General features: G+C 45.3%; 1 long non-coding RNA gene across 1 annotated transcript; it reads right to left on the bottom strand.

Moving 5' to 3' along the window:
• Window positions 1-7,440: 7,440 nt before the first annotated feature.
• LOC139268401 (uncharacterized) lies at window positions 7,441-18,813 on the bottom strand. The gene is made up of 2 exons (XR_011594022.1): window positions 18,184-18,813; window positions 7,441-13,236 (listed from the first exon to the last, which is right to left on the bottom strand). It is a non-coding gene; the product is annotated as an uncharacterized lncRNA (long non-coding RNA).
• Between the last annotated feature and the right edge of the window lie 869 nt (window positions 18,814-19,682).

Here is a 19,682-nt window from a genome sequence, read left to right as displayed (position 1 = left end):
GGATAATAAGGGTCTATTTCAATTGGTGGAGGGGTCTGTTATGAGGGGGAATTGTTTTAAAGTCTAGAGGGGATTTGAGGGGGGGCTTCTTTACGCAGAGGATTGTGGGGATCTGGAACCTGCAGGGTTACGTACCTGGAGCTGGTAATTGGGATTAGACTGGATGATCTAATGTTGGACGCTGCAGATATAATGGTAAGTACTGCAGGGAATAGAATACAGCCAGGGTGATCTCCTGGACTAGTTTCGATCGCCTGGATGGGTCGGAGAGGAATTTTCCCAGATTTTTTATCCCTAAATTGACCTAGGTTTTTGGCTGGTTTTTGCACCCCAGGAGATCACCTGGCTCCGGTTGGGGTGGAGTGTAGAATGTTTCAGTATAAGGGGTGTCGCAGTTGTGTGAGGCGGATTCGTTGGGCTGGGTGCTCTTTGCCTTTCCATCAGTGTTCATAGGTTTATATGAGTTGGGGCAAAAAGGAGGCTTCTCTCCTTCCAGGTGGATTAACTGATATAGTTAATTGACACCTCGCCTAGCTTCCCAATATATAACGACCACGGAAGAAAAGAAACGAAACATCAGGTTTACCGGTTTTATTACGAGCATGCACGGGAAGGTTCAGTCGTGGAACCTCCCAAATACAAGAGGCTTCAAGCATAATTTATACACGTTTTGGAGAGGAGCTATCCTCCTACAAATCATCGATAGGTCTATTGTTATCAGCGAAGTTACATTGATTTGTCCACTCTTATCAGACGGGCTCTGAGTGGTACATGCAACTGTCCATCTCTCATCAATGTTTTGTTCCATTTTGCCCTCTACCCCAGTCTATCCAGCACCTAGTGTGGCTGTTCTGGCTTCCTTATCTCTTCCTCAGGGACTTTTAAACAAAACTGTTGACTTCGGCTGTTTAAGTGTTACGAAGGTTAAGCTATAGTTTAATGTGTATAAGTGTGCTATACCTATCCAAGCAAGTGTTACATACATAGGCAATTTATAAGTTCACTACCTTCAGCCTAATTCTGACCCCCTGTTTGCAACCTTACAATTTATCCCTTACAATTCTCCCCTTATGGTATTCGCCCAGGATAGAGCACTTCCCAATTAATACCTCACGGGTGAGCTTCCAGGGTTGTCCTTTCGCTTGGGTAGCGCTACTTCCCGAGCTGCAGGATCTACCTGTTGGCTTTCCCATCAAGGTTATACTAAGTAAGTCCTTTATGACGGACTGTACGATTTACCTTTATTCAATGTTTAACTATTGTACGGGTTAGGACCTGCCTCTTACGTTGTTCACATCTTTTTAAGAATAATACCAGCAAGATGAGTTCCCTTGCACTACAACCAGCACATTTAGTGCAGCATTGTTCGTATATAAGTCCTTTTTAGCCAACATTTTCTCGGTTTTCGAATTATGCCCAGCCTGGGTTATCCTCTGATTCTTCTATCTTTCCTACACTTGGGATCTTCTCTATTCTGCCGAATTTACAGCCCGCCTCGGGTATCCTCTATGTTGTTGAATGGTGTCCAATTCAGTCGAGTTTGTTCCTCATTCAGTTCGAGTATCGGTTTTCCTTGTGCCCGATGGCCTTCACATAACCTCCCCAGGGAATGTCCATCATTGTCCCATCGATCGTTCCTCCTTTAGTTCAGGGGTTATAATAAACCCGTTTATATCTGTCTCATCAAGCGGAGTGAAGCAGAGGTCAATATCCATAATGAGGTGTTCCTTTCTTCATTTCAGTTGCCGTGGTGCTCACACATCAAACTCCATTTCCTCGTGGAACAGCGATAATTTAGTAGTCCTGTGTTAGCGGGGTGATACTCAAGGTGTACCCGTCCACTTGGTTATATCCACAGTCATCTTTGATCATTCGTAGTGGATCTCGACATAAAGCAACTTGGTTATTTTTGTAACAATCATCTATGCTGAGACTCTTCGTAATGTTGTTCTCTTCAGTTACATTTCGGGTTTGTCATGGTACCGCACGCGAGTTTGATTTCTTATTTCTCCTGCATTGTTTGGTATAGAGGATCTCCCTTTGTCACATCATACTGTGGTATAGTTAATACAAAACCTAGTATATTCATAGTCCGGTTACACATCTGGCCTTTGGGACCCAAGCATGACCGTTTCTCCGCACCTCGCAGGCATGAGTCATGTTTTTGTCCAAGGTCCAGTTGGTAAATACATCAAGTGTTATCCAATCCAGCACGTTTCCATTCTGAAGCTGCTCTCGGTTATGTTGTATTCCATTGAGCAAACATGCTCCATATCCTGTACATACTAGTTCTGTCTGTATGCTTTTACTTAAGATCCTCGATTCATTTATAGTTCTGGCGTGGTCTCGCAATGTGTGGGCCACTTGTAATAATTCCCTTTCTGCGCCATTACCCAGTTGTGCCTGTAACTTTTCATTATCCTCATCCCTTTCCAGCAATCACTGTGAGGTTCGTGTTAGAGCATTAACTCGATTATCTATCGTGTGTAGCTCTATAGTGTTTACCGTCGCAACTCCCGCCGCGTATCCTTCCGTGTATCCCGCCGCATACCATTTCTAGTATCCCTCTTTTTCCTCAGTCCTGTTTTTTACATGACCCTCTTTCCACGTTAAACTTCATGGTTTTTGATTCTGGGCCTTATGTGCTCACAGGGTCAGGTTTCTATACAGGCTTATAGTGTTTAACCCGCAGAAGTTGAGGGTGGTTATAGTATTTAAATTTAGGAATGCAGTAATTATTCGCTGTCGTACCTCGAAGTGTATCTTATCGTTGGTCTGATTAATCAATCCCCCTTTTGCCCCAGCATTCATAGTTGGACACGTTTGTGGTGCTGGGGGTGTGATGGTCGTTGCCATGGTAGTGCTCACTGTTGTTAAAGTAGTGGTTGGGGCCATGTTGGTGGGTCTATCTCGGGAGATATCCCTCCATCACCATTCAAAGATGTTGAGCGAAATCTGCACCCACTTCCCCCGGGTACAGTATCTCTGTCCCTCCTGATTATAAAACACACCCTGGTCTTATTCCCACTAATTATTGGTCCCATATTACTGACCCATCCCCAATGTTGTTTAATTTCCTCGTTACATTGTTTTATGTCTGTTATTTAAGTCTACTGTTGCTCCGTCCGTCACCATCAGTGTTTTTGATTCTTTATTAAACTTGTTATGTCTCAGATAAAGCAATGTAACTGAGTACTGTAGACGTGAGTAAGTGTGACATTAATCTCTTTATTCCAACTCCAGAGTGCTGGTACAGCATGGGAGGCCTGATTATATACAGTGCTCCCAAGGCATGCTGGGATCCCTTGGGACTCCAACAGATATGCCCTCTGGTGGTGGTAGAATGCTGGTTACATAGTGTTGCATACAAAACATCACTCCCTCCCAAAATCAACAGTTCACTTGTTTACAGGGTGAGACGATCTGGGGTTTTCCACTCCCGAGTCGATCGTTTCAGTACAAATGCAGGTGCAGGTGAGTTGGTTGGGCCTTCGCTGGGCTGCTGCGCAGCTGACCTTGCTGGGCTGCTGGGGATGATGAGTTCAGCTTCATGGTCAACCGTGATGTCGGTTGCCACTTGGGTGTGTGTCGGAGAGTCGAAGCTGGTGGTGTCCTCTTCAGGTTGCTCGTGGCTGTCTATGAATCGCAGTTTGGTTTGGTCTAAATGCTTTCTGCAAGTTAGTCCATTTGCGAGTTTGATCTGAAACACTCTACTCCCTTCTTTGGCTGTGATAGTGCCAGCAAGCCATTTGGGACCATGTCCATAGTTGAGTACAAATACAGGATCATTGACTTCAATATCGCGTGACAAATTTGTGCGATCATGGTACATGCTTTATTGATGGCGCCTGCCCTCGACATCTATCTGCAAGTTTTCCCAGGGTCCTTTCGTTCAGGGCTGATGTCCCATTCTGATCTTTACTTTCCCCCATGGGTTGTATTTTGCACATATCACGCACCTTCTACAGTGGTCCTCTATATCTCTACCCATTCCCTTCCACCATCAGCATCTGGACATTGAGCTTATCATGTTGGTTCTACCTTTATGGACATGCAAATGATATAAATTTAATAGGCTCCACTTGATGCATCCCGGGGCCACCACATTCCCATCATTCTTCCATATCCCGTTGCTCCCTTGTTGGGCCCCTCTCTGCTTCCACCCCTCCTTTTCCTGTGGAGTGGCTTCTCCCTGTACCTTAAGCATGTTTATTTCCTCAGGCCCGATTGTACATGCTCCGACCTGGGCTTCCCCGGCCACTGTACCCATCTCTGCCACCCACTTGCCTGCCTCGTCTGCCCATGCATTCCCCTGTTGATACTGATCATTAATATTTATGTGCACTTTGACCTTTATTATCGCACACTCCTGGGGTAGGAGGGAGGCTTCCACTCGGTGTTTAACAATCTCCTCATGTTTAATTGGCCCTCCTCCTGAGGTCATGTATCCCCGTCTGCTCCAGGCTATCATATAATCATGGACTACTCCAAAACCATACCGACTGTCTGTATAGATGTTTACTCTTTTTACCCGAGCCAGCCTCAGAGCCTCAGCGAGAGCCACTAATTCAGCCACTTGAGCCGATAGGCCCCCTTCTAACCGTCCTTCCCTTCTAACCTGTCCGCTGCTATCTACCACGACCCATCCCATCCGTGGTGTCCCATTGATATAGCACCGAGACCCATCTACATATAGATCCATGTCTGCCTCCTCAAGCGGGGTTTCACTTGCCTGACTACTTCCCTTGTCTTCTCCTGTTGGGCTACACTGATGCTCCTCTCCCTCCGTAATGATCCACCCTGCAGGCTTGTTACAGTTGTCTTTTATTATTGTTACCGTCCCATTGGGGGGTATGAGCATTGCTTCCCACCCTGCCCTTCGTGCATCGGATACCGTTTTTAGCCTTCCAGTGTTAAGTAATTCTACTAAGGTATGCTGGGTATGTAGGATAATGAGTCCTGACATTATTATTGGTTCACGAACACTGATGGCCCTTGCCGCACAGTCTAGGGCAGCAACGCACCTGGACAGTCCTGCGGCTACGGGTTGCGGTTTACCTGAGTAATATGCCACTGGTCTATGCCTGTCCCCATATAATTGAGTCACTACGTGTTATAATGATTGTTACTATGTTAGGTATAGATGTGAAAGGGCCTATTCTGGTCTAGTAGTCCCAAGACTGGAGTACGTGTGACAGCTTGTTTTAACCACACAAATGCAGTTTCCTGATCTGGGCCCCAGTTTACGGGCTCTTGGGAGGGTTTCCCCCTTTAACCAGGTCCTGTATAGGTTGGGCCATCTTGGCATATTGGGGAATAACATTTCTGCAGTGGTTGAATAGCCCTAGTACCTGCCTGACCCCTTTCATGGTTCCTGGCCTGGGCATTGATTGAATTGCCTCCTTTCTGTCCTCGGGCATCTGTCTCTTCCCTTGTGATATTATGTATCCTACATATGTTACTTCGCTCCTTCCCATCTGGACTTTCCTAGGATTTATTTTAATCCTGCGCTCTGTAGAGCTCCTAGCACTGTAGTTGAAGCTCGTACGTGTTGTTGTTCTGTGCTGGAGGCAATCAGGATATCATCCACATACTGCAAAAGGGTGCTTCCTTCTCCTACGTCTATTGGTTCCAAAATCCCTGTCAATACTCGATGAAATATGCTCGGGCTATTATGGAATCCCTATGGCACTCTGGTCCATGTGTATTGTTTTCCCTTTACGGTGAAGGCAAATTTCCTTTGGGACTCTTTATCGAAAGGTATGGCCCAAAATCAATTTGCTATATCCAGCACGGTGAATACCTTATGTTCTGGATCCAGGCCATTAAAAATTGTGGCCAGACTTACCACTATTGGGTGTACTCGGGGAGTCACCTTATTCAGGGCGGTGTAATCGATAGTTAGTTGGTAAGACCTGTCGGGTTTCTTTACCGGCCACACAGGTGAATTAGTGGAGGCTATTAACTGTTTCACTCCCCCGTGCTTCTCTAATTCCTGCACTATCTGACAGACCGGTGCCTCAGCTTCGGGTCTTAATGGGTACTGTCGGTGAGCTTTGTGTTCGGGTCCAGGAATTTTGATGGATGGTGTCTCTGCGCTAATCCACAATCTTGCCTGTATTGTGCCCACAGAGTCGGGTATAATTGACACACACTACCCCACACATCCTTTGTTTCCCACTCGGGTTGGATTGGGGTTATTCAGGCCACTCGTTGCTGCTGGTGTCCCGGGTGTTCGAACATAATTCGGTTTCCTTGCTTATCCCCCAAAATTATTCGGTTACGCTGGGGATCTATCAGTACCCCTATCTCTGTTACGGTATCGATGCCCAATATGGTGCCCTCTGTGTTCTGACAGCAGCAAAACTGAGTAGGTAACATTACTCCCTGTACTTCTAATAACACCATCTCACGTAGGGTTGCTTTCTGATATCCCCCACCCACTCCTTGTATGTTTACACTCCTGCCGGTCCGGGGCAAATCTAACTTGGTAATGGAAACGGACGCTCCTGTGTCTACAAGCATATCGCAGTGCCGGCCTCCAAACACTGCACTAATAAACATCCTTGGATGCCCTAGCTGTGATCCCATACATCCGCCGGGGGCCGGCAACCCCTAGCGTGTACTGGCTAATTGGAGCTTGTTGATAATATCCTCGTTGGAGGGGTCTCAGGTTGGGGCGGTGGTGGCAGTGGTGCTGGTACCTGTCTGAGCCTGTCCATCAGCTCTTCCCTGGTTAATGGTGTTCCCTTCTTTACCTGTTGGGGGCCTCGCCTTCCTGCGCCCCCTCCCTTACTCCAACAATCTTTGGTCAAATGTCCAAGTTTACCACAATTGTGACATTTCCCTTTTGAATTTCTGTAACCTTTCCTTTTCTGCGGACAATCCCTACTGAAGTGACCTCCCTGATTGCAGTTAAAACATATCAGTGGAGCTGTGCGGGGTGTGTCTCCTCCTCCTTCATCTCTGCTGCTACCGCTGTTGCTGCTATTTTTGCTATTTTCTCCCTTTGTTCTAACTTTAACTCCGCTACATGTTCTGCGCATTCCAAAGTTTCATCATAATCATCTCCTATATTAAATACTATCTTTTGATTTGCCTCTCCTAGTCCGTCTTTAAACGTTTTCAAGGATGCTGCACATTTATGTCAGGGTCATCAGCCCCAGAATGGTTTTTGTATTCAATCCACTTTCGTTCCCCGTACTCCCCTACCCTTTCCCTGCCTTCTGAATCACATTCAGATTACCTCCTTCCCTGTCAATGCTACAGCTGCAGGTGGTACAAAACATACTCACTGTCATTCAGGTCACATCATCCAGGTCAGAGGGTCTGCATCCTGTTCGTGGGGTAAAAAGGAGGCTTCTCTCCCTCAAGGTGGACTAACTGATATAGTTAATCGATACCTCGGTATAATAACCACGGAAGTAAACAAACAAATCCTCAGGTTTACTGGTTTTATTACGAGCAATGCAAGAGAAGGTTCAGTCGTGGAACCTCCGAAATACAAGAGTTTTCAAGCATAAATTATACAGGTTTAGGAGAGGAGCTATCCTCCTTCAAAATCTTCGATAGGTCTATTGTTATCAGCGAAGTTACATTGATTTGTCGACTCTTATCAGACGGGCTCTGAGTGGTACATGCAACTGTCCATCTCTCATCAATGTTGTGTTCCTTGTTGGCCAAAGGGACCAAGGAGCATGGAGAGAAAGCAGGAAAGGGATACTGAGGTTGAAAAATCAGCCATGATCTTATAGAATGGCGGTGCAGGCTCGAAGGGCCGAATGGCCTGCTCCTGCACATAATTTCTAAGTTTTTATGTTTCTATGTTTTGCCCTCTACCCCAGACTATCCGACACTTCGTGTGGATGTACAGGCTTCCTCTTTTCTCTTCCTCAGGGACTTTAAATAAAACTGCTGACTTTGGCTGTTTAAGTATTACTAAGGTTAAGCTATAGTTTAATGTGCATAAGTGTACTATACCTAAAAAGCAAGTGTTACATACATCGGCAATTTATAAGTTCACTACCTTCAGTTTAATTCTGACCACCTATTGGCAACCTTACAATTTATCCCTTACAATATGTAACCTTGAGGGCTGCTGACCAAGGGCCGTGCGGCTCTTTGTCGGGCGGCGCGGACACGGTGGGCCGAAATGGCCTCCTTTTGCGCTGTAAATTTCTATGTTTCTATGTTTGACCATCAGAGGAACTACTGGTCACTATCCACACTGAGAGTGAGAGATAGTCATCCAGAAGGCTCAACTGATGAAGATATGTCTCCAGTTCAGCATTTATGATGTCTATCTCTCGGCCAGTAATGTTTCCACAGTTCTCCTTTGTCGCAGCATCTGAACAAGAGATGGTGGTCTTGGGGCACAGTGTCCTCCAGGCATTTGGGCTATAGCCATCAGGCTCTTGAAGCAATGCTGCGACATTCAGGAGGAATGGGCATCAAGGCCAATGGACATGGATGAGTTCACTTGTCATTTCAGCAGGGTCAGGGTGTGAACGGTATAATAGGACATTGTACACTTTCAGACTCGGTGTGGGGTAAGTCAGCATGTCTATGGTTGATAATGATGAGGAAAGTCTTGGGCAGCAGGAGGATATCAATCTAGTGGTCAAGTGGGCAGAGCAATATCAAATGGAATTTATTTGAGAGAAGTGTGAGGGGCTGCACTTTAGGAGGGCTATAAGAAAGGGTATACACATTGAGCGGTAGGCCACTTAATAGTGTAGACGAACAAAGTGACCTTGGAGTGCTTGTCCACAGATCCCTGAAAGGAGCAGGCCAGGTGGATAAGGTGGTTAAGAAAGCATACGGAATGCTTGTCTTTATTGGCCGAGGCATAGAATATAAGAGAAAGGTGGTTATGCTTAAATTGTTTTGTACTTTGGTTAGGCCACAGCTGGAGTACTGCATGCAGTTCTGCTCGTCGTATTGTAGGAAGGACGAGATTGCATTAGAGAGGGTGCAGAGGAGATTTACTAGGATGGTGTCTGGAATGGAGAATCTTAGTTATGACGACAGATTGGATAGGCTGGGTTTGTTCTCATAGGAACAGAGTATGTTGAGAGGAGGCCTCATCGAGGTGTACAAAATATTGAGGGGCCTGGACAGAGTGGATAATAAGGGTCTATTTCGATTGTTGGAGGGGTCTATTATGAGGGGGCATTGTTTTAAAGTTTAGAGGCGATTTGAGGGGGGGCTTCTTTATGCAGAGGATTGTGGGGATCTGGAACTCGCTGCCTGAAAGAGTGGTGGAAGCAGAAACACTCTCCACTTTTAAGAGATGGTTGGATGGGCACTTAAAGTGCCGTAACCTGCAGGGTGACGTACCTAGAGCTGGTAATTGGGATTAGACTGGATGATCTATTGTTGGACACTGCAGATATAATGGTAAGTACTGCAGGGAATAGAATACAGCCAGGGTGATCTCCTGGACTAGTTTCAATCGCCTGGATGGGTCGGAGAAGAATTTTCCCAGATTTTTTATCCCTAAATTGGCCTGGATCTTTAGCTGATTTTTGCACTCCAGGAGATCACATGGCTCCGGTTGGGGTGGAGTGTAGAATGTTTCAGTATAAGGGGTATCGCAGTTGTGTGAGGCAGACTGGTTGGGCTGGGTGCTCTATGCCTTTCCATCAGTGTTCATAGGTTTATATGTGTTACTGCAAAAAGGAGGCTTCTCTCCTTCCAGGCGGACGAACTGATATAGTTAATTGACACCTCGCCCAGCTTCCCAATATATAACGACCACGGAAGTAAAGAAACGAAACCTCAGGTTTACCGGTTTTATTACGAGCATGCACGGGAAGGTTCAGTCGTAGAACCTCCCAAATACAAGCGGTTTCAAGCATAATTTATAAAGGTTTTGGAGAGGAGCTATTCTCCTACAAATCATCGATAGGTCTATTGTTATCAGCGAAGTTACATTGATTTGTCCACTCTTATCAGACGGGCTCTGAGTGGTACATGCAACTGTCCATCTCTCATCAATGTTGTGTTACATTTTGCCCTCTATCCCAGTCTATCCAACGCCTAGTGTGGCTGTACTGGCTTCCTTATCTCTTCCTCAGGGACTTTTAAACAAAACTGCTGACTTCGGCTGTTTAAGTGTTACGAAGGTTAAGATATAGTTTAATGTGTATAAGTGTGCTATACCTATACAAACAAGTGTTACATACACATGCAATTTATAAGTTCACTACCTTCAGCCTAATTCTGACCCCCTGTTTGCAACCTTACAATTTATCCCTTACAATTCCCCCCTTATGGTATACTCCCAGGATAGGCCACTTCCCAATTAATACCTCACGGGTGAGCTTCCAGGGTTGTCCTTTCGCTTGGGTAGCGCTACTTCCCAAGCTATAGGATCTACCTGTTGGCTTTCCCATCAAGGTTATATTAAGTAAGTCCTTTATGACGGACTGTACGATTTCCCTTTATTCAATGTTTAACTATTGTACGGGTTAGGACCCGCCTCTTCCGTCGGTTACATCTTTTTAAAGAATAATACTAGCAAGATTAGTTCCCTTGCACTATAACCAGTACATTTAGTGCAGCATAGTTCGTATATAAGTCCTTTTTAGCCAACATTTTCTCGGTTTTTGAATTATGCCCCGCCTGGGGTATCCTCTGTTTCTTCTATGTTTCCTCACTTGGGGTCTTCTCTATTCTGCCGAATTTACAGCCCACCTGGGGTATCCTTTATGTTGTTGAATGGTGTCCAATTCAGTCGAGTTTGTTCCTCATTCAGTTCGAGTATCGGTTTTCCTTGTGCCCGATGGCCTTCACATGACCTCCCCAGGGAATGTCCATCATTGTCGCATCGATCGTTCCTCCTTTAGTTCAGGGGTTATAATAAACCCGTTTATATCTGTCTCGTCAAGCGGAGTAAAGCAGAAGTCATATCCACAATGAGGTGTTCCTTTCTTCATTTCAGTTGCCATGGCGCTCAAACATCAAACTCCATTTCCTCGTGGAACAGCGATAATTTAGTAGTCCTGTGTTAGCGGGGTGATACTCAAGGTGCACCCGTCCACATGGTTATATCCACAGTCATCTTTGATTATTCGTAGTGGATCTCGACATAAAGCAACTTGGTTATTTTTATAACAATCATCTATGTTGAGACTCTTAGTAATGTTGTTCTCTTCAGTTACATTTCGGGTTTGTCATGGTACCGCACGCGAGTTTGATTTCTTATTTCTCCTGCATTGTTTGGTATAGAGGATATCCCTATGTCACATCATACTGTGGTATAGTTAATACAAAACCTAGTATATTCATAGTCCGGTTACACATCTGGCCTTTGGGACCCAAGCATGACTGTTTCTCCGCACCTCGCAGGCATGAGTCACGTTTTTGTCCAAGTTCTAGTTGGTTAATACATCAAGTGTTATCCAATCCGGCACGTTTCCATTCTGAAGCTGCTCTCGGTTATGTTGTATTCCATTGAGCAAACATGCTCCATATCCTGTACATACTAGTTCTGTCTGCATGGTTTTACTTAAGATCCTCGATTCATTTATAGTTCTCGCAATGTGTGGGCCACTTGTAATAATTCCCTTTCTGCGCCATCACCCAGTTGTGCCTCTAACTTTTCATTATCCTCATCCCTTTCCAGAAATCCCTGTAAGGTTCGTGTTAGAGCGTTAACTCGATTATCTATTGTGCGTAGCTCTATAGTGTTTACCATTGTAGCTCCTGCCGCGTATCCTTCTGTGTATCCCGCCTCGTACCATTTCTAGTATCCCTCTTTTTCCTCAGTCCCATTTTTTACATGACCATCTTTCCACGTAAAACTTCATGGTTTTTGATTCCGGGCCTTACGTGCTCATAGGGTCAGGTTTCTATACAGGCTTATAGTGTTTAACTCGCAGAAGTTGAGGGTGGTTATAGTGTTTAAATTTAGGAATACAGTAATTATTCGCTGTCGTACCCCGAAGTGTATCTTATCCTTGGTCTGATTAATCAATCGCCCTTTTGCCCCAGCGTTCATACTTGGACACGTTTGTGATGTTGGTGGTGTGATGGTCGGGGCTCTGGTAGTACTCACTGTTGTTAAAGTAGTGGGTGGGGCCGTGTTGGTGGGTCTATCTCGGGAGGTATCCCTCCATCACCATTCATAGATGTTGAGTGAAATCTGCACTCCCTTCCCCCGGGTACAGTATCTCTGTCCCTTCTGATTATAAAACACACCCTGGTCTTATTCCCACTAATTATTGGTCCCATATTACTGGCCCATCCCCAATGTTGTTTTGTTTCCTCGTTGCATTGTTTTATGTCTATTATTTAAGTCTACTGTTGCTCCGTCCGTCACCATCAGTGTTTTAGATTCTTTATTCAACTTATTACGTCTCGAATAAAGAAATGTAACTGAGTACTGAAGACGTGAGTAAGTGTGACATTAATCTCTTTATTCCAACTCCAGAATGCTGGTTCAGCATGGGAGGCCTGCTTATATACAGTGCTCCCAAGGGATGCTGGGATCCATTGGGACTCCAACAGATCCGCCCTCTGGTGGCGGTAGAATGCTGGTTACATAGTGTTGCATATATAACATCACTTCCTCCCAAAGTCAATAGTTCACTTGTTTACAGGGTGAGACGATCTGGGGTTTTCCGCTCCCTAGTCGATCGTTTCGGTACAAATGCAGGTGCAGGTGAGTTGGTTGGGCCTTCGCTGGGCTGCTGCGCAGCTGACCTTGCTGGGCTGCTGGGGATGATGAGTTCAGCTTCGTGGTCAACCGTGATGTCGGTTGCCACTTGGGTGTGTGTCGGAGAGTCGAAGCTGGTTGTGTCCTCTTCAGGTTTTGCTCGTGGCTGTCTATGAATCGTAGTTTGGTTTGGTCTAAATGCTTTCTGCAAGTTAGTCCATTTGCGAGTTTGACCTGAAACACTCTACTCCCTTCTTTGGCTCTGACAGTGCCAGCAAGCCATTTGGGACCATGTCCATAGTTGAGTACAAATATAGGATCATTGACTTCAATATCACGTGACAAATTTGCGCGATCATGGTACATGCTATATTGATTGCGCCTGCCCTCGACATCTATCTGCAAGTTTTCCCAGGGTCCTTTCGGTCGGTGCTGATGTCCCATTCTGAACTTTACTTTCCCCCATGGGTTGTATTTTGCACATATCACGCACCTTCTACAGTGGTCCTCTATATCTCTACCCATTCCCTTCCACCATCAGCATCTGGACATCGAGCTTATCATGTTGGTTCTACCTTTATGGACATACACATGATATGAATTTAATAGACTCCCCTGGATGCATTCCGGGGCCACCACTTTCCCATCATTCCTCCATATCCCGTTGCTCCCTTGTTGGGCCCCTCTCTGCTTCCACCCCTCCTTTTCCTGTGGAGTGGCTTCTCCCTGTACCTTAAGCATGTTTATTTCCTCAGGCCCGATTGTACATGCTCCGACCTGGGCTTCCCCGGCCACTGTACCCATCTCTGCCACCCACTTGCCTGCCTCGTCTGCCCATGCATTCCCCTGTTGATACTGATCATTAATATTTATGTGCACTTTGACCTTTATTATCGCACACTCCTGGGGTAGGAGGGAGGCTTCCACTCGGTGTTTAACAATCTCCTCATGTTTAATTGGCCCTCCTCCTGAGGTCATGTATCCCCGTCTGCTCCAGGCTAACATATAATCACGCACTACTCCAAAACCATACCGACTGTCTGTATAGATGTTTACTCTTTTTCCCCTAGCCAGCCTCAGAGCCTCAGTGAGAGCCACTAATTCAGCCACTTGAGCCGATAGGCCCCCTTCTAACCGTCCTTCCCTTCTACCCTGTCCGCTGCTATCTACCACGACCCATCCCGTCCGTGGTGTCCCATTGATATAGCACCGAGATCCATCTACATATAGATCCATGTCTGCCTCCTCAAGCAGGGTTTCACGTGCCTGACTACTTCCCTTGTCTTCTCCTGTTGGGCTACACTGATGCTCCTCTCCCTCCGTAATGATCCACCCTGCAGGGTTGTTACAATTGTCTTTTATTATTGTTACCGTCCCATTGGGGGGTAAGAGCATTGCTTCCCACCCTGCCCTTTGTGCATCGGATACCGTTTTTAGCCTTCCTGTGTTAAGTAATTCTACTAAGGTATGCTGGGTATGTGGGGTAATGAGTCCTGACATTATTATTGGTTCACTAACTCTGATGGCCCTTGCCGCACCGTCTAGGGCAGCAACGCACCTGGACAGTCCTGTGGCTACGGGTTGCGGTTTACCTGAGCAATATGCCACTGGACTATGACTGTCCCCATGTAATTGAGTCACTACGTGTTATAATGATTGTTACTATGGTAGGTATAGATGTGAAAGGGCCTATTCTGGTCTGGTAGTCCAAAGACTGGAATACTTGTGAGAGCTTGTTTTAATCACACAAATGCAGTTTCCTGATCTGGGCCCCAGTTTACGGGCTCTTGGGAGAGTTTCCCCTTTGACCATGTCCTGTATAGGTTGGGCCATCTCGGCATATTGGGGAATAACATTTCTGCAGTGGTTGAATAGCCCTAGTACCTGCCTGACCCCTTTCATTTTTCCTGGCCTGGGCATTGATTGAATTGCCTCCTTTCTGTCCTCGGGCATCTGTCTCTTCCCTTGTGATATCATGTATCCTACATATGTTACTTAGCTCATTTCCCACCTGCACTTTCCTAGGATTTATTTTTAATCCTGCGCTCTGTAGAGCTCCTAGCACTGTAGTTAAAGCTAGTACGTGTTGTTGTTCTGTGCTGGAGACAATCAGGATATCATCCACATACTGCAAAAGGGTGCTTCCTTCTCCGACGTCTATTGGTTCCAAAATCCCTGTCAATACTCGATGAAAGATGCTCGGGCTATTATGGAATCCCTATGGCACTCTGGTTCATGTGTATTGTTTTCCCTTTACGGTGAAGGCAAATTTCCTTTGGGCCTCTTTGTCTAAAGGTATGGCCCAAAATCAATTTGCTATATGCAGCACGGTGAATGTCTGATGTTCTGGATCCAGGCCATTTAAAATTGTGGCCGGACTTACCACTATTATGTGTTCTCGAGGAGTCACCTTATTCAGGGCGGTGTAATCGATAGTAAGACCTGTCGGGTTTCTTTACCGGCCACACAGGTGAATTAGTGGAGGCTATTAACTGTTTCACTACCCCTTGCTTCTCTAATTCTGGCACTATCTAACAGACCGGTGCCTCAGCTTCGGGTCTTAATGGGTACTGTCGGTGAGCTTTGTGTTCGGGTCCAGGAATTTTGATGGGTGGTGTCTCTGCTAATCCACAATCTTGCCTGTATTGTGCCCACAGAGTCGGGTATAATTGACACACACTACCCCACACACCCTTTGTTTCCCACTCGTGTTGGATTGGGGTTATTCTGGCCACTCGTTGCTGCTGGTGTCCTGGGTGTTCGAACTTAATTCGGTTTCCATGCTTATCCCCCAAAATTATCTAGTTACGCTGGGGATCTATCAGTGCCCCTATCTCCGTTACGGTATCGATGCCCAATATGGTGCCCTCTGTGTTCTGACAGCAGCAAAACTGAGTAGGTAGCATTACTCCCTGTACTTCTAATAACACCATCTCACGTAGGGTTGCTTTCTGATATCCCCCACCCACTCCTTGTATGTTTACACTCCTGCCGGTCCGGGGCAAATGTAACTTGGTAATGGAAACGGACGCTCCTGTGTCGAGAAGCATATCGAAGTGCCGGCCCTCAAACACTGCACTAATAAACATCCTTGGATGCCCTAGCTGTGATCCCATACATCCGCCGGGGGCCGGCAACCCCTAGCGTGTACTGGCTAATCGGAGCTTGTTGATAATATCCTCGTTGGAGGGGTCTCAGGTGGGGGCAGTGGTGCCAGTAGTGCTGGTACCTGTCTGAGCCTGTCCATCAGCTCTTCCCTGGTTAATGGTGTTCCCTTCTTTACCTGTTGGGGGCCTCGCCTTCCTGCGCCTCCCCCTTACTCCAACAATCTTTGGCCAAATGTCCAAGTTTACCACAATTGTGACATTTCCCTTTAGAATTTCTGTAACCTTTCCTTTTCTGCGGACAATCCCTACTGAAGTGACCTCCCTGATTGCAGTTAAAACATATCAGTGGAGCTGTGCGGGGTGTGTCTCCTCCTCCTTCATCTCTGCTGCTACCGCTGTTGCTGCTATTTTTGCTATTTTTTCCCTTTGTTCTAACTTTAACTCCGCTACATGTTCTGCGCATTCCAAAGTTTCATCGTAATCATCTCATATCTTAAATCCTAATTTAATTATCTTTTGATGTGCCTCTCCAAGTCCGTCTTTAAACGTTTTCAAGGATGCTGCACATTTCTGTCAGGATCATCAGCCCTAGAATTGTCTTTGTATTCAATCCACTTTCATTCCACGTACTCCCCTACCCTTTCCCTGTCTTCTGAATCACATTCAGTATTCTACTCCAATCATTTGTCAGAATTCTGTATTCCTACTATTTGCTTAAGGGGTTGGGAACATATTCAATAGAATTTGTCTCTCCTGTGGGCTGAGGGGTACCTCCTGTATGGTAATGTGTGCTGCACTACGTCCGTTGGAGGGAATGGTGGTAGTGCGTATCGGTGCTGCTGATAAATAGCCATTATCATGTGCCGGGGCCCACTCTACTCCGCACTCGTTATCCCAGTCTGGTTTACTGTTAGGGTGGGTTTGAGGACTACACTTACCCACCGTGGGGTACATTGGCTCTATTACCATAGGTGATGGTGCACTGGCTGTGCACTGCACTATCCATCTGGTCTTGTCTTTATCTCTTCCAGCTTATTTATCTTAGCTTCTAACTCTTGAATTTGTTTTGTTTGAGTATCTATCTGGCCTCTGGTGAGTATTATTACATTTTTATTTTTATTCTGGCTATCCCAACATTTCCTCTGTCTCTCAGGTGAGTCTTCTTTCTTTCATTAAGAAATCCAAATTAATAATGTCCAATATAAAACAGCTCTCAATGGAAAGGGTTAACTCCTTTACAGGTTTGCAAGAAGGCCTGACGTCATTCCGTGACTTCGCGTAATCATCCGAAAAATTTTTCCCAAATCTTTGTTCCTTCAAAACTTGCTTAGAAATTAGGAATCCGTTAAAACAGCAGAAATCATTAGTAAAGTTGTCATAATAAAACCTTCTCATTGGGAAAGTCAGCATTTTAGATTAAACTCCAATTTCTCTAAACTTCCAATTCAAGTACTTGGCAAAGATTGTTTCATTGATTTAAGACGAGACCACACATTTTTAATAGCTATTTTGTTTCCTGAAATCCAATTTTCCCACAAGCTATATACATTCCAGCATTTCATTTTTATGGTCCCATTCACTGAGCAAATCTTGTGTTTTATTTCTCTCGGCACAAAATCGAAATTCCGTGCCGGTTCCATCTTTTTAAAGAATCCTCTAATTCCCAGTTTTTTTCCTTCCTTTGCTGAGTCACATAACTTGGATTTTTTTCCCCTTTTGAATCCGAACTTCATAATTTTTTTTGATGACTTCCTCTGGTCCATCGTTAAACATCTTTGTTTCTCTCTCTCAGCACAAAGCTGTGTCAGGTTTAACACGTAAGTTTTTATATTTAAACCAATATCTTTTTCACAGACAATTTAAATCTCCTTTCTTCAAATGAGGTTTTGTATTTTGATGATCTTCCTCCAGTCCATTTTCCGAAACATCTTTGTTTCTCATTCTAGCAGCTGCAGCTTTCAAGGTCGCATTTTTATCTTTTGATAAAAACACGCTGTCCTTTGTAAATTCAACGTGTTTTTCCAGCATTTTTCTTTGCTTTTATTAATTTTCCATTTTTCTCAGCCGGCATTTTATGCCACTGGCCAGTTTCCCGAGGATCCTGGGGTCTAACCCCACTTTTTAGGTTGTATTCCTTCTTTGTTTGTGCTGCACACGATCAATACCGGCTTCTCCGTGTTATTACCGTGTCACACTTCGGGACATACACCTTACTTTTCCTCCAACGATCGCTGGGTCCTCTCCCCCTTAGGTTGTAGTCCTTCTTTTTCAGGCAATACACCTATTCCACCCTTGGTTTTCGTCCTTCCGTTGTTCGCTATAACTTGTTCTACAGTTTACCCCTTCTAATTCTTTATGCAGATTACCTCCTTCCCCATCAATGCTACAGCTGCAGGTGGTACAAAACATGCTCACTGCCATTCAGGTCACATCATCCAGGTCAGAGGGTCTGCATCCTGATCGTGGGGTAAAAAGGAGGTTTCTCTCCCTCAAGGTGGACTAACTGATATAGTTAATCGATACCTCGGTATAATAACCACGGAAGTAAACAAACAAAACCTCAGGTTTACTGGTTTTATTACGAGCAATGCAAGAGAAGGTTCAGTCGTGGAACCTCCGAAATACAAGAGTTTTCAAGCATAAATTATACAGGTTTAGGAGAGGAGCTATCCTCCCACAAAATCTTCAATAGGTCTATTGTTATCAGCGAAGTTACATTGATTTGTCGACTCTTATCAGACGGGCTCTGAGTGGTACACGCAACTGTCCATCTCTCATCATTGTTTTGTTCCTTACGGCCAAAGGGACCAAGGAGCATGGAGAGAAAGCAGGAAAGGGATACTGAGGTTGAATGATCAGCCATGATCTTATTGAATGGCGGTGCAGGCTCGAAGGGCCGAATGGCCTGCTCCTGCACATAATTTCTAAGTTTTTATGTTTCTATGTTTTGCCCTCTACCCCAGACTATCCGACACTTCGTGTGGATGTACTGGCTTCCTATTCTCTCTTCCTCAGGGACTTTAAATAAAACTGCTGACTTTGGCTGTTTAAGTATTACTAAGGTTAAGCTATAGTTTAATGTGCATAAGAGTACTATACCTAAAAAGCAAGTGTTACATACATCGGCAATTTATAAGTTCACTACCTTCAGTTTAATTCTGACCACCTATTTGCAACCTTACAATTTATCCCTTACAATATGTAACCTTAAGGGCTGCTGACCAAGGGCCGTGCGGCTCTTTGTCGGCCGACGTGGACACGGTGGGCCGAAATGGCCTCCTTTTGCGCTGTAAATTTCTATGTTTCTATGCTTCTATGTTTCTATGTTTGACCATCAGAGGAACTACTGGTCACCATCCACACTGAGAGTGAGAGATATTCATCCAGAAGGCTCAACTGATGAAGATATGTCTCCAGTTCAGCATTTATGATGTCTATCACTCGGCCAGTAATGTTTCCACAGTTCTCCTTTGTCGCAGCATCTGAACAAGAGATGGTGGTCTTGGGGCACAGTGTCCTCCAGGCATTTGGGCCACAGCCATCAGGCTCTTGAAGCAATGCTGCGACATTCAGGAGGAATGGGCATCAAGGCCAATGGACATGGATGAGTTCACTTGTCATTTCAGCAGGCTCAGGGTGTGAACGGTATAATAGGACATTGTACACTTTCAGACTCGGTGTGGGGTAAGTCAGCATGTCTATGGTTGATAATGATGAGGAAAGTCATGGGCAGCAGGAGGATATCAATCTAGTGGTCAAGTGGGCAGAGCAGTATCAAATGGAATTTAATTGAGAGAAGTGTGAGGGGCTGCACTTTAGGAGAGCTAATAAGAAAGTGTTTACACATTAAGCGGTAGGCCACTTAATAGTGTAGACAAACAAAGTGACCTTGGAGTGCTTGTCCACAGATCCCT

This window comes from Pristiophorus japonicus, chromosome 8, assembly GCF_044704955.1.
Source record: "Pristiophorus japonicus isolate sPriJap1 chromosome 8, sPriJap1.hap1, whole genome shotgun sequence".
Taxonomy (NCBI): Eukaryota; Metazoa; Chordata; class Chondrichthyes; family Pristiophoridae; genus Pristiophorus; species Pristiophorus japonicus.
This window is presented reverse-complemented; position numbering and strand designations above follow the sequence as displayed.